The sequence below is a fragment of the Thamnophis sirtalis genome, unplaced genomic scaffold (genome assembly GCF_051295495.1).
Source record: "Thamnophis sirtalis isolate CommonGarterSnake01/CBP01778 unplaced genomic scaffold, rThaSir2_p1.2 scaffold_6, whole genome shotgun sequence".
Classification (NCBI taxonomy): Eukaryota; Metazoa; Chordata; class Lepidosauria; order Squamata; family Natricidae; genus Thamnophis; species Thamnophis sirtalis.
In genome coordinates, this window is record NW_028261386.1 from 11246310 (window position 1) to 11260820 (window position 14511).

At 42.9% G+C, this 14511-nt stretch overlaps 1 protein-coding gene across 5 annotated transcripts in view; it reads right to left on the reverse strand.

Annotated features, from left to right (window-relative positions):
- The window catches only part of AUTS2 (activator of transcription and developmental regulator AUTS2), a 1079640-nt gene that overhangs the window by 412676 nt on the left and 652453 nt on the right, over positions 1–14511 (reverse strand). The gene's annotated exons all lie outside the window — the stretch shown is intronic.

The following is a 14511-nucleotide window of genomic DNA, read 5'->3' on the forward strand; positions in this document are numbered from 1 at the left end:
TAAGAAGTTCATGATCTTCTACGACCTTTCTCTCCCTGTGGTCTAATCTGCCTGTCCACATTTCTTAGGAAAGCATGTCAGAAAAAGTCATGTCAGAAGCAGATCCAAGTGCTTTATGAAGCCCGGATGGGCAGGTCAGGAACCCACTGTATTAATCTGTATTCCTTTGATGGTCCAACCTCAGCCAAAGGCAAAGCTGTCAGAAATTCTAATAAAGAATGCCATTTACCGATGGGCTTTTGGGAAATGATCTTTCCAAAGCTTAATGCGCAGCAAATACCACCTATCACAGTAGGGTGATCCCTGCTCACAGTTGCTGCTGACTTAATTAGCTAAAGGTGCGATAAACCAACATCCATCTCTCTCTCTCTCTCTCTCTCTCTCTCTGTCTCTCTCTCTCCCTCTCTCTGTCTCTCTCTCTCCCTCTCTCTCTTTCTCTCCCTCCCCCCTCCCTCCCTCCCTCTCTATTTCCCTCAATTGCACATGCCTGTTCTGTTCAGTTTTGACCCGTTTTACAATCTTTCTTGCCATGGTTGTTAAAGGGAATCGCTGCAGTTGTTAAGTTAGCAACATGGCTCTTAAGTGAATCTGGTTCTCCCCATTTCCATTCCCCAACATAAGGACAGTTGTGCCATCGTTCTGCTAAAAAACTGATTCCCACAACACTCTCAAACTATCTAGAAAGGCCGTGTTACCATCATTATTCTCACCTTCCCTATCTCCTTTTCTTCTCATGACTGTGTCTTTGTGGTTTGTATGTTACGATTTATATTGTTTACTCAGTATCCTAGTACGGTATGATTTATGTCGATTGCTTATTTAATATCCATGACTATCACTAAGTGTTGCATCCAATGTTTTATGATGAATGTATTTTTACAAAGACTATGATAATGATCTATCACTATTGCTGTGTGAACACTGAGAGCTTACGCACCGGAGACAAATTCCTTGTGTGTGTAATCACACACTTGGCCAGTAAAGAAGTCTATTCTATTCTATTCTATTCTGTTCTGTTCTGTTCTGTTCTGTTCCGTTCTGTTCCATTCCTCTTCCTATTGTACTTCATTCCATTCCATCCTTTTGAATTATAATTCCAATTCCAATTCCTATTCCATTTCCCATTCTATTCCATTTCATTTCATTCCATTTCTATTCTATTCTATCCCATTCCATTCCTCTTCCTATCCCATTCATTCCCTCCTTTTGAATTCCAATTCCAACTCCTATTCCATTCCCCATTCCATTTCCATTTCCATTTCCTGTTCCATTCCACTCCACTCCACTCCACTCCATTCTATTCCATTCCACTCCACTCCATTCTATTCAATTCTATTCCATTCCATTCTATTGGCTTTGCTTGTCAGGAGGTCACAAAAGGTGATCAGGTGACCATGGGGATGGTACAACGGTCATAAGTTTGAAGGAGGGTCCTATCACCTTTTTCCATCGCCATTGTAACTTCTAATGGTCACTAAATGTTGTAAGTTGAGGACTACCTAAACAAGACAGTTTAAAGCTGCTAAACAGTGCAAAACTCTGGGCGTTTCCTGCAGACAAAGGAGGCTCAAAGGAATTCTCCAGGATTGTTTTCGCACATTTCACTACTTAACTAAGTCAGGTGAAGGCTCAACAAATGCACGTGTACAATATCCTACGTTTTATTAGGATTCATAGGCTTCAAGAACCAGAAAATAGGTGTATTTGGTAACCTGGGTTAAGGATGTTGTGGGAATACAGCCTGCAATAGACAAAGTTGATAAAAGTAGACCTGGATTGGCATAGGAACAAAAGAGTGAAATGACCATAGATTGAAAGCAGATTAAAGACTACTAAATCCATTTGCAAATTCTAGACCTCTCTTCTATTTATTATGTGACAAAGTCGTTAACAAGAAAAATAATAATACTAAAACAAAACAATACATCAAGATCAGACAAAGTCCAGTTGGATGGCTACCAAACATAAGAACTGCCATTCTGAAGGTCATGTATTGTAATAGTCAACTAGGAGTCCCTGTGGATTTTACTCTATTAGTATATTCTGAGTATAGGAGATAGTGCTTACCTCTGTTTCAACTATCAAACATCCGAAGATGTTTCCATCATCATATAGTCAGTATAATGCAATGAAGTGCTTGTTACCTTCCCACCGAAGTGGTACCTATTTATCTACTCACATTTGCATAGTTTTAACTGCTAGGCAGGCAAGAGATGGGGAAAAGAACAGGAGCTAACCCCATCATGTTGGGATGCTCTGGTCTTGAACCAAGGCTGTCGGCTCTCCAGCCAACCAACCCAGCATCCTAACCACAGAGCCATGATGATGAACCCCAATAGTCAACTAACCTTGAGATAATGTGGAAAGAAATGTGCAAAGGTTGTTTCATGTCCCCGTCGGAGTCTGAATCTGCGGGGGAAGATGAGATGGAACAAGTAGTGACAGAGAGGGAGAGGGCAGCTCCGTTGGCCTTGGAAGAAACGGGGGAAGGACAGAGTCAGTCCAGGCAAGGATTTTCGGAAGTAGGAAGGTCTGCAGGCAGGGAGGAACAGAGCTCAGATGAAGAGCAAGAACCACCCCCTCCTGATGCAAGGGCTTCGAGCAAGGGTGAAATGCTACTGGTTCGGGCTGGTTTTACAGAACTGGTAGTAAAAAAATGCTTCCGTCCACCTGAACCAGTAGTAAAAAAATGCTTTAAAAAGTAAAACGAAAACTTCCGAGGATCAGCTGTGCAACAATCAGCTGTGCCCCGCAATCTCTGGAAACTTTTTTAAGTTTTTAAAGCATTTTTACTACCTATTCACCCAAACCAGTAGTAAAAAAAATGTTTACATATTTTTTTTAAAAAAAGTTCCAACTATCAGCTGTGTCTGATTGTCTGTGAGGTTCCTGCTTGTTGCAGCGGCCATTTTGTGTGAAGTCCAGCTGCTTTTGCATTTGTGTGTGTGTCAGTTGTGTAACTTTTGTGTTATTTTTGTGTAAAGTGTGATAGTTTGTTTTTGAGCTCTATTGTGACTCTCTGAGGTCCCTACTTGTTGCAGGGGGCATTTTGTGTGAAGTCCAGCTGCTTTTACATTGTGTATGAGTCAGTTGTGCAGCCATGACCACCCAGTCACATGACCACCAAGCTAGGCCCATCCAGTCATATGACCACCAAGCTATGCCACCTGGTCACATGACCACCAGGCCACACTCATCAGGCCATGCCCACAGAACAGGTAGGGAAAATTTTTGAATTTAATCACTGGCTTGGAGAGTGCAGAGGAGGCAGGATCAGGGCAGGCAGAGGCCACTCATGAGGCAAGTGCCCTGCCCAGCTTCACCAGGCACACCTGGGGAATGAGACTTAAGGAGACGCTGTGGGGAGGGAGGGGCATTTATCGGAAACAAACGCTGAGTTCCTGGAGTGTTGTGTGTTGACGTTTGAACTTGCCAAGAATCTTTGCATTCCTGTGTGACGTTCTGGACCGATTATGTGGATCTTTTGCTCCCTGAACTCCTTGTTTGTTCTTGTTTTGCTAAATAAATGTGGGATTTATTGCCTTGCAGCCCTGGTGGAGACAGCACTGAGATGGACTAATTGCAACCAGAGGCTGTTTGAGGTTTGTTTGGGGGAGATTTGGAGCACTAAAGGGCCGGTTTGAACAGCCAGCTGTTTGTGTTTTCTTTGTGCCGTGCCCTGGGTCATCACAGGATGCTATTGACATAGGATAAAACCACAGAACTCCTGTGGAAGAGTCTTAATTCACATAGACACCTGTTCTGTACAGAACTGCTCCTTGATGATGCAGTGGTTAGAAAGCAGTACTGCAAGCTACTTCTGCTGCCTGCCGGCTGCCTGCAGTTTGATTCTGACTGGCTCAAGGTTGACTCAGCCTTCCATCCTTCCGAGGTCGGTAAAATGAGGACCGAAATAGTTGGGGGCAATAGTCTGACTCTGTAAACCACATAGAGAGGACTGTAAAGCCCTGTGAAGCGGTATATAAGTCTAAGTGCTATTGCAATTGCTATCTTTTCTCAGTACCCATGCATTTTTTGGCCAAAATGTAACCGTTCAAATATGATTGAGGGTGTGCATCAGTGATGAAATTAATTTTTCTAACTAGTGGTTCTGTGGGTGTGGCTTGGTGAGCGTGGCAGGGGAAGGATAATGCAAAATCCCCATTCCCTCCCCACTTTTGGGGGAAGGATATTGCAAAATCCCCATTCCCTCCCGATCAGCTGGGACTCGGGAGGCAGAGAATAGATGGGGGTGGGGTCAGCCAGAGGTGGTATTTACTGGTTCTCCAAACTACTCAAAATTTCCGCTACCGGTAAGGTGACCAGACGTCCTGATTTCAGCATGACAATCACACTTTATAACAATTTGTCCTGTGTCCCGGGCCGTTTTTAAAAAGTCCCGATTTTCTGGCTTCATGTTGAAAGCCCAGTGGATTTGCTTAAGAAATCCTAAGCGGGGCAAGACAAAAGACACCCTGTCTAATCCCTCTCTGTGTCTCATTATTTTCATTGAAGATATTAAAACATTAAAGCAACAAAACGGACCCCCCCACACGCCCCTTTTACCTCATTTTATAAGAAAAAACGACCAAGTACCATAGAGCTCCAGGAAACGTTTGGCTAGAGAGGCTGCGAGTGTTACTTCCTGGATTTTCCAGAGGGGAGGGGCACGGAGGTTGGAGGTCTGCTCCAAAATGGTGGCAAAGTTTCTTTGAAAAATATTTCATAAACATCATAAAAGCCATAAATACCTGGGCTATACCTGTGATTCGATACTCTGCAGGAATAATTGACTGGACCCAGATGGAGTTAGACAATTTGGACAGAAAAACAAGAAAGCTTATGACAATGAATCACATTTTGCACCCTAAAAGTGATGATGACCGATTGTATTTACCAAGAGCAGAGGGTGGTCGAGAACTCCTACAGGTAAAACAGACTGTGGAAAAAGAAAAACACAGCTTGAATGATTACATCCAGAAAAGTGAAGAACCAATGATTTAAGGAAGTAAATAAAGGAGGCCTTTTAAAGACAACTAAGTCAAAAGCTGAATATAAGAAAGAAATAATTGAGAAGTGAGCTGAACATTGGAAAAACAAAGCTGTGCATAGCCAATATTTGAAAAGTATTGAAGGCAAAGCTGACCAAAAGCTAACTTGGAACTGGTTAAGATCAGGAGCACTGAAAAAAGAAACAGAAGGCTTTATTTTGGCAGCTCAAGAACAAGCCTTAGCCATGCACTGCATAAAGGCAAAAATTCAACATGTTACCACCAACAGCAAATGCCGCCTCTGTAATGAGAAAGGCGAGACAGTCGACCACTTGATCAGTGGGTGCAGCAAAATTTCACAAACTGACTACCTACAATGCCACGACTGCGTTGCTAAGATCATTCACTGGAAATTGTGCCAAAAGTTTGGATTTGAGTACAGCAAAAACCACTGGGAACATCAGGTTTGAGAAGGTTTTAGAGAATGAGAAAGTCAAGACCTTGTGGGACTTCAGAATCCAGACTGACAGGCACTTGGCCTACAACACACCTGACATAACAATAGTTGAAAAGGAAAAAAAGTATGGTTCATTGACATTGCAATACCTGGAGATGCACGAATTGAAGATAAACAGCAAGAAAAAATCATAAAGTACCGGGACTTGCAAATTGAAGTTGAACGACTGTGGAAAAAGAAATCGTGTGTTGTCCCGATTGTAATTGGAACCCTTGGAGCAATACCTAGTTCAATGAAAAGAAGGACTAGGAGAGACATGATAGCAGAGTTCCAATATCTCAGGGGCTGCCACAAAGAAAAGGGAGCAATAGCAATAGCAATAGCAATAGCAGTAGACTTATATACCGCTTCATAGGCCTTCCAGGCCTCTCTAAGCGGTTTACAGAGAGTCAGCATATTGCCCCCAACAATCTGGGTCCTCATTTTACCCACCTCGGAAGGATGGAAGGCTGAGTCAACCCTGAGCCGGTGAGATTTGAACCGCTGACCTGCTGATCTAGCAGTAGCCTGCAGTGCTGCATTTTAACCACTGCGCCACCTTGGCTCTGGGAGTCAAACTGTTCTCCAAGGCACCTGACAAGAAGCAATGGGTGGAAACTAATCAAGGAGAGAAGCAATTTAGGAGAAATTTCCTGACAGTTAGAACAATTAAACAGTGGAACAGCTTGCCTCCAGAAATTGTGAATGCCCCAACACTGGAAGTCTTTAAGAGGATGTGGGATATCCATTTGTTTGAAACAGTATAGGGTTTCCTGCCTAGGTAGAGGGTTGGACTAGAAGACCTCCAAGATCCCTTCCAACTCTGCTATTGCATTGCATTGCATTGTTCTTTGTAAGGAGGTGAGGCAGAGACTCTTTTTCCTATTTCATCCTTAAGCTGTCATTACTTCTCCCTCTTAACCCTCCCACCAGTTTAACCTTCTACTGAATATGTTCCTTGTTCCAACCTTCTCCCCTTCATTAATTGCAGTGTTGAAAGGCCTAAATAAATAAATAAGGAGTTAGGTGGCATTCCTGTGACCCACCATGGATAAAGTTGGACTCCTTCAGCTTTTGGAGTGGGAGAAGAGGGAAGTCGGAGAAGGGGCCCCCACTAAGACCAATTACAGCTTTTACCGAGAAGCTGAAAAGCAGACAAAATGGAAGCTGAAGGCCTCCCACAAACAACCTCGGTGTAATTTTGAATGGCCTCGGGGGCATTTCTGTATAGAATCTACAGGAAAGGTTTTTATAACCTGTCTAAACTTGGCACAATCTTTCTTTTTCTTTCAGCTCCCAGTTTTCTTGGGGGTGGGATAGGAGAGGGAGGGAGGTTGTTTAAATGTTGTAAGTAAATGCTTATGTGAAAATGAGAAATGAGAGAGGAGATGTTATGGCTGTAACCTGCTGGGTCTCAAGTCTTGGATGTTTTTGTGTAGAAAAAAGTAGACAAATGTCTCAACATTGATACTGGTTTTCGTAACAAATAGACAACCATTCCTTACATTTTTTGTTGGTTGGTTCATAAATAGATAGAGAAAATTTACCATTTTGCCCAGCTGTCCTTTGCAGAGACTGTGTTCCTCCACCACTTTTAACCAAATTCACTCATTTTATAGCAATGTAAAATAATACCGAAGCATAAATGCCTAGTACAACGATTTCCCTTCCATGCTAAGCTACCCACCCAATTAAAAAAAGAAAGAAAAGGAAAGGAAAGAAAAGGGACATAAAAAAACTTAAAGCAAAACTCAAGGAGAAAATTTATCAAATTTAGCCTCTGATCTTGATGGAATATATATGTATGTGTGTCAGTGTGTGCATGCACAGACACATACACACATGTCTATGTGTATATGTATGTGTATATATACTGTATAAACACTCACACACACACACACACACACACACACATGCATACATACATACAAATACAAATACAATAGCAGAGTTGGAAGGGACCTTGGAGGTCTTCTAGAATCTAGTTCAACCCCCTGCCTAGGCAGGAAACCCTACATATAACCCTACATACATACATACATACATACATACATACATACATACATACATACATACATACATACACACACACACACACACACACACACACACATACACACATACACACATACACACACAAACACACACACACACCGCACATACATACATATTTATAGTACAACACAGTCTTTTCAACAGTTCCAAGGAGGCCCAACTCCCATTTGAACCATTCAGGTGACCTTGATGACAAAAGCTAAACCTCCCGATGACCTTAATGGCCTTTTAAAAGGATGCAAATGACCAGGTGTTTGCAAGGAGTATAAATCCTTCCATTCTGTCCACACCATCCATTCAGAGCTGAAGAAACTTCTTGGATGAGAAGCGAAAGGTCTCCAAAGGAAAAAAAAAACAAGGAAGTTCAATTGCCTCTTGAAAAAACAACAACTTTGAAATGTACTTTCCATCCTTGGTTCTGATCCCCTGAATAGATACTACTTTTGATTCCCTGATGGATCTCCGGACAGGTCCAAGATACATTTACTTATGATTTCTGGATCTTAGATTTATCTGTATTCTGAAATAAACTGCTTTGGTCCTTTGGAGTTCTTGCATTCCTGCAGTGTAGTGAGATTTCTAACTAAAGACCTTACCCTCAATCTGACCTTCAGTTATAATTGCTGGCACAGATCAATCTCAAAGTATGTCGTTTCAATGCATTGTGGAGCTTTTTCACTTTGTCAAATATTGCACAGCAAAATATATTTGGAGGCATACAACCAGAGGTGGTATTCAGCCAGTTCTGACTGGTTCTAGCGAACCGGTAGCGGAAATATTGAGTGGTTTGGACAACTGGCAAATACCACGTCTGATTGGCTCCGCCCCCAACTATTCGCTGCCTCCCGAGTCCCAGCTGATCGGCTGGGTCTTCTTTTGTTGCCCTGCACAGGAGAACGGAGCTGGAAAGCAGGTTAGTGGGGTGGGGAGGGAATGGGGATTTTGCAGTATCCTTCCCCCAAGAGTGGGGAGGGAATGGGGATTTTGTAACAACCCTCCCCCAGGAGTGGGGAGGGAATGGGGATTTTGCAGTATCCTTCCGCCAGGAGTGGGGAGGGAATGGGGATTTTGCAGTATCCTTCCCCCAGGAGTGGGGAGGGAATGGGGATTTTGCAGTACCCTTCCCCCAGGAGTGGGGAGTGAATGGAGATTTTGCAGTATCCTTCCCCCAGGAGTGGGGAGGGAATGGGGATTTTGCAGTATCCTTCCCCCAGGAGTGGGAAGGGAATGGGGATTTTGCAGTATCCTTCCCCCAGGAGTGGGGAGGGAATGGGGATTTTGCAGTATCCTTCCCCCAGGAGTGGGGAGGGAATGGGGATTTTGCAGTATCCTTCCCCCAGGAGTGGGGAGGGAATGGGGATTTTGCAGTATCCTTCCCCCAGGAGTGGGGAGGGAATGGGGATTTTGCAGCATCCTTCCCTCAGAAGTGGGGAGGGAATGGGGATTTTACAGCATCCTTCCCCCAGGAGTGGGGAGGGAATGGGGATTTTGCAGTATCCTTCCCCTGCCATGCCTACCAAGCCATGCCATGTCCACAGAACCGGCACAATCTGTAACAATGCAATCTCTAACAATGGAAATTACTCCAGATGAGGCTGAACAACTCAGCTGGTATCACGATGCATAAAGCCACACCTTCCTTGATTATCCATACAGCACCCAACCTGTCAGTAAAACCAATTCTGTCACACACACACACCCAAAAAATCAAGACCCTCCTTTGTGTGAGATGAGGCAACTTGGATTCCTCGCAAAGCTCAAATGCATACTGTTTCTTTAAAAAAAAATTCAAACATTAAGAAAATCTTTGGAATTCCTTTGAAAGACAGTCCAAGGACATCCCTTTTCAAGCATTAAGATTTGGTTGCACATGAGATGATTAGACTCATCCATGCTAATTACATGAGAAAGAGCTAATTAGAAAAATTCACCATTCAGCTAATGAGGGCTGGGCCCATCCAGAGCTCTATGCTTCATTTCTCAGATTTAAAATATTACTCTCCTTCTGCCCCATGTCACCTTCTCTGCAGGCGCTGCCACCGTATTACTCTACTAGATATTTAATGCCAGTTCTATAACTGTGGGTTGCAAAGATGTGAAAGACACATTCATGTAGCCACATTCTCTCGAAAGTCAGCATATGGGAATGCAAACACGCAACTACCTTGGCAACTAGTAAATATTTTAAATTAATGTATTGCAAAGCTTTGCCTATATTGGGTGTCTGTATTTAGATGCTGCATTTCACAGTAAGCCTTTTTTTTAGATTACAAGAAGTCCTCAACCTACAACATCAGACTGTTTGAATTTATAACAGCTAAAAGAAATGAATTAGGACTGGTGCTTGCACTTATAACTGTCATAATTTCCTCCTGGTCATATGGTCAAAATTCAGCATTGGCAATCAGCATGTATTATAGTGGGGAAAGCCAGATTCATGGAACAACTGTGTGATTTACATAATGACTGTGGAGATTCGCCAAACAACAACAGCAAAGAAGGTTGTAAAATTAGGAGTGACTCATTTAATGACAAGCTACATCGCAAAGAAAGCTTCGCTTCCAAGGTTAACATGAATGAAGCTTAAAATAAATTCTGGTCGTAAGTGAAGGATTACTTATATTTTGAACACACAGAGGTTAGACTCATACAATATATATGTAGTCCTCCACTTATGACCGCAATTTATATTAAGTCTGTACCTTCAAACTTGCAAGATTCTGCTAAGGTAGCCTTAAAATCAAGTAGAATTGGTTCTATGGTAGCATCTCCTGTCTGGTTCACCTGGGAGAATTGATGGAAATGAAGTTCCAGACTTTATTTGAGAGTATTAAAGGTTAAGAGTGTTAAAAATAAAGGGAAGGAAAATAAAGTTGGTTTATTTGATCAAGGCTACAACAAATATGGTGTAATCTGTGGTAAACTTTAATAGTCTTGTGCTTATCAGGACTGAACAACGAGGTTTTAAAAATCTGTTGATAGATAAGAAATAAGATATGAGAAGAAGAGTTCATTTGTTGTGTTTTAAGAGAAAATGGTTAAATTACTAAGTCTGTTTAACGTTATGAATGAAGAAGTTACCTTTTTCCCTTTCCTTTCCCTTTTTTATCTTCCTTCTTTTCCTTTCTTTCTTTCTTTCTGTCCCTTCCTTTCTTTTGATCTTTGTCTTCCTTCCTTCCTTCTCTTCCTTTCCTTTTGTTCTTTGTCTACTTTCTTTCCCTTCCTCTCCCCCCCCATTGTTCTTATCTTCCTTTCCTTCCTTCTCTTCTGAACGTTTTATTTTTCTTTTAGCTTGCATTAGTTTTTATCTTTTTAATTGTAGGGCTCTATAAAATCATAAAACACACAATTAAACTAAATTCCACTATCTAATTCCGCTATCTATTAATGGAATGCTTTATCTTGTTAAAAAAAAAATATTCCACCAAGCATTTATTCTATGTCACTTGCAAATTTACGGATAATCAGAATAAGAATCTAAAACGAGTATATATCTTTGCCTCTGATATTCAAATAAGTATATTTCAGTTTTAGATCAAAAGTTTTTTTAAGTTAATTATGTATAGTGTTTGGCTGCTCAATTTAATACTGTATCTCTGAACAGCCCTTTCAATCTATACGAAACATTTCAAGTATATTTCCATTTTGCTAGTGTCTTGATCTAAAGTTTCATATTTCATCTGCTCTGTTACATTATTTCTCAAACTTTACCACCATTGCTGCATCATTAACATTTTCTTCAGCAGACAATTCGAAATAGCTCTATAGTTTCTGAACATCACAACTTTCCACATACAGAATACTGCTGTTTTTTGAACATTTGATATATCAGCCAACTACGTACCTACAAGTAATATTTGTAGTTCTGGATATGTCCCAATCCATCATAGCAGAAGTGGTATTCAGCAGGTTCTGACCAGTTCTGGTAGCAGAAATTTTGAGTAGTTCAGAGAACCAGTAAATACCATCTCTGACTGGCCCCACCTCCATCTATTCGCTGCCTCCTGAGTCCCAGCTGATCCCTGGGTCCCTGGTGTGGGGAAGGAATGGAGATTTTACAGTATCCTTCCTCTGCCAAGCCTACCAAGCCAAGCCTACCAAGCCGAGGTGGCACAGTGGTTAAATGCAGCACTGCAGGCTACTTCAGCTGACTGCAGTTCTGCAGTTCGGCTGTTCAAATCTCACCGGCTCAGGGTTGACTCAGCCTTCCATCCTTCCGAGGTGGGTAAAATGAGGACCCGGATTGTTGTTGGGGGCAATATGCTGACTCTGTAAACCGCTTAGAGAGGGCTGAAAGCCCTATGAAGCGGTATATAAGTCTAACTGCTATTGCTATACCCACGAAGCCATGCCACGCCTACCAAGCCATACCCACGAAGCCATGCCATGCCTACCAAGCCACACCCACCAAGCCATGCCATGCCTACCAAGCCACACCCACCAAGCCATGCCACACCTACCAAGCCACGCCCACAGAACCAGTAGTAAGAATTTTTAAATCCCACCACTGCATCCTTATACAACAGGGTCAAAAGACCAGCGTTTGTCACCCTTGGCAACTTGAAGCTCTGTGAACTTCAGTTCCCAGAATTCCCCAGCCTACATGAATTAAAATAAAATTATGAGGCCCTTGTTGCTCTCTGAGCTTGGTTGTTTTCCTGCAGATGTTTCATTACTAAACTAGGTATCATCATCAGTGCTAGGAGGAGTGGAGTTTACTCTCTGTTTATATACCAGAGGCTTGCTAGTGTGGGTGAGAATGTTCTTGATGATTCCTTGATTAGGCTGTTGTTTACTGATAGCCTGCTTGTCTGAGTTGGTAGTTCCTTGATTGGGGTATTGATTACTTCTTGATTGTTGGTCCAGTATTGATCTTGGTGTTAATCTCTGCTTACTGTTGATTGCCGGTGGGGAGGTGTTTTGGTCTTTCTGTCCTCTTTTTGGCTTCATCAAACAAAGTAATCCAGCATTCTCACTTGAGGGACAAATAACCAGCTCAAAATATCCTACTTGGAACATATTAAGCAAGGATCCAGCTCTCTGGAGAAGGCTTTGATGCTGGGAAAGTTGGAAGAAAGGAGAAGAAGGGAATGAATGGCAGCAAGATGGATGTAAAGGTAAAGGTTCCCCTTGCACATATGTGCTAGTTGTTCCCAACTCTAGGGGGCGGTGTTCATCTCTGTTTCAAAGCTGAGGAGCCTGCACTGTCTGAAGACATCTCCGTGATCACATGGCCAGCATGACTAAATGCCCAAGGCACACAGAACGCTGTTATCTCCCCACCAAAGGCAGTTCCTATTTTTCTACCTGCATGCTTGACGTGCTTTCAAACTGCTAGGTTGGCAGAAGCTGGGACAAGTAACGGGAGCTCACTCTGTTACGCAGCGCTAGGGATTTGAACCGCCGTACTGCCCACCTTTCTCATTGAGAAGCTCAGTCCCTTAGCCACTGAGCCACTGTGTCCCTATAAGTGACAATAAGTGTGCCATTGGAAAATTTGAAAGAATGGGTTAAAGATAGACTGTCATCTATGGTTCGCTAGGAGTCAAAAATAACTTGATGGCATCTAATCAATCAACGAAAATATTTCCAGATGTATGTTTGCCTCTTGTTTCCAGAAAATTTTTGGAAAGCCCTTACCATGATTCCCTCTGGGTGCCCAAAGACGCAATGTGTATATCAAAAGATTCTAACAACATAAACCAGGGGTGTCAAACTCAGGGTCCGGGGGCCAGATCTGGCCTTAATGTTTAGATCTGGCCCACCAGGCTGCCCTAGAAACAGCAAAGGACTGCTCTACAGTGCCTCTGCCAGTGAAAATGGAGCTTGGGAGGGGCGCGTGTGGCTGCGACAGCCTCCTGCAGCCGGAGAGCTCGGGCCATCACAGATGCCCCCGACATGAGTGACGTCAAGCCCATCCTGGCCACACCCACCCAGGCCCTCCCAAGGTCAAACACTACCCTCATGCGGCCCTCAATGAAATCGAGTTTGATACCCCTGATATAAGCTGATAGATATGGGTTCAAAATTAGCCCTATTTTTTTTCTCTCTCTAATCAACTTGGTTGATGACTGTCTCTGAAACTTTTCTTCCTTCTGTCCCCCAAGCTTATTCTCACAGCCTTCTTACTACCTTCTTTTCCCCAGACCAATAATGAATCAAACTAAGATGGGAGGGGAAAAAAATGTAACTCATTGTAAGAAGCAAAGGATTGGCAGGCCATCAAAACCTGGCAAATAAAAGAATCAGTGACAGATATAGATATCATTCATAGCCCAGTAACTCCTGGGGAAAGCTCATCATAAAACTGGAAGACTCATACTCAATAAAAGCTTACAGGTTTTATCAAGGAGGGAAGATTTAAGCCATTGAAGATCTAAACCAATGTCCTCCATAAGGTACAAAGGTACCTTACTACAAGAAAAAAGCAACTACGTCTATGCTTTGGAGAGGGTCAACCTATTTTTCCAAAGCACCTGAAGGCAGGACAAGAAGCAAAAGGATGGAAACTAATCATGGAGAGAACCAACCTAGAAATAAGGAGAAATTTCTTGACAGTGAGAACAATCGGTGGAATAGCTTGCCTCCAGAAGTTGTAGATGCCCCAACACTGGAAGTCTTTAAGAAGATGTTGGATAGCCATTTTTCTGGAATGGTATATAGTGCAGTGATGGTTAACTGGAGCACGTACATCAGTGGTGGGTTCTGTTGCAACTGGTACATGTGCAACGGGGCCGGACGTCCACCACATGCACATGTGCAGCACACACACAGCTCACGCTTGCGTGCTTACTGCCCATGACCTTCCAGCTGCTTGGCGGAGCATTGCACAGGCGGTGTATGCTCCGTGCGCGTGCACGTAAGCCCCAATCAGCTCAAATACAGGTAAGGAGGGTGGACGAGCCCTCCGGAGCACCGGACCGGTATCTGGTTCTCCCAGCAGGCACCGGTATGCCCGTACCGGGGCAT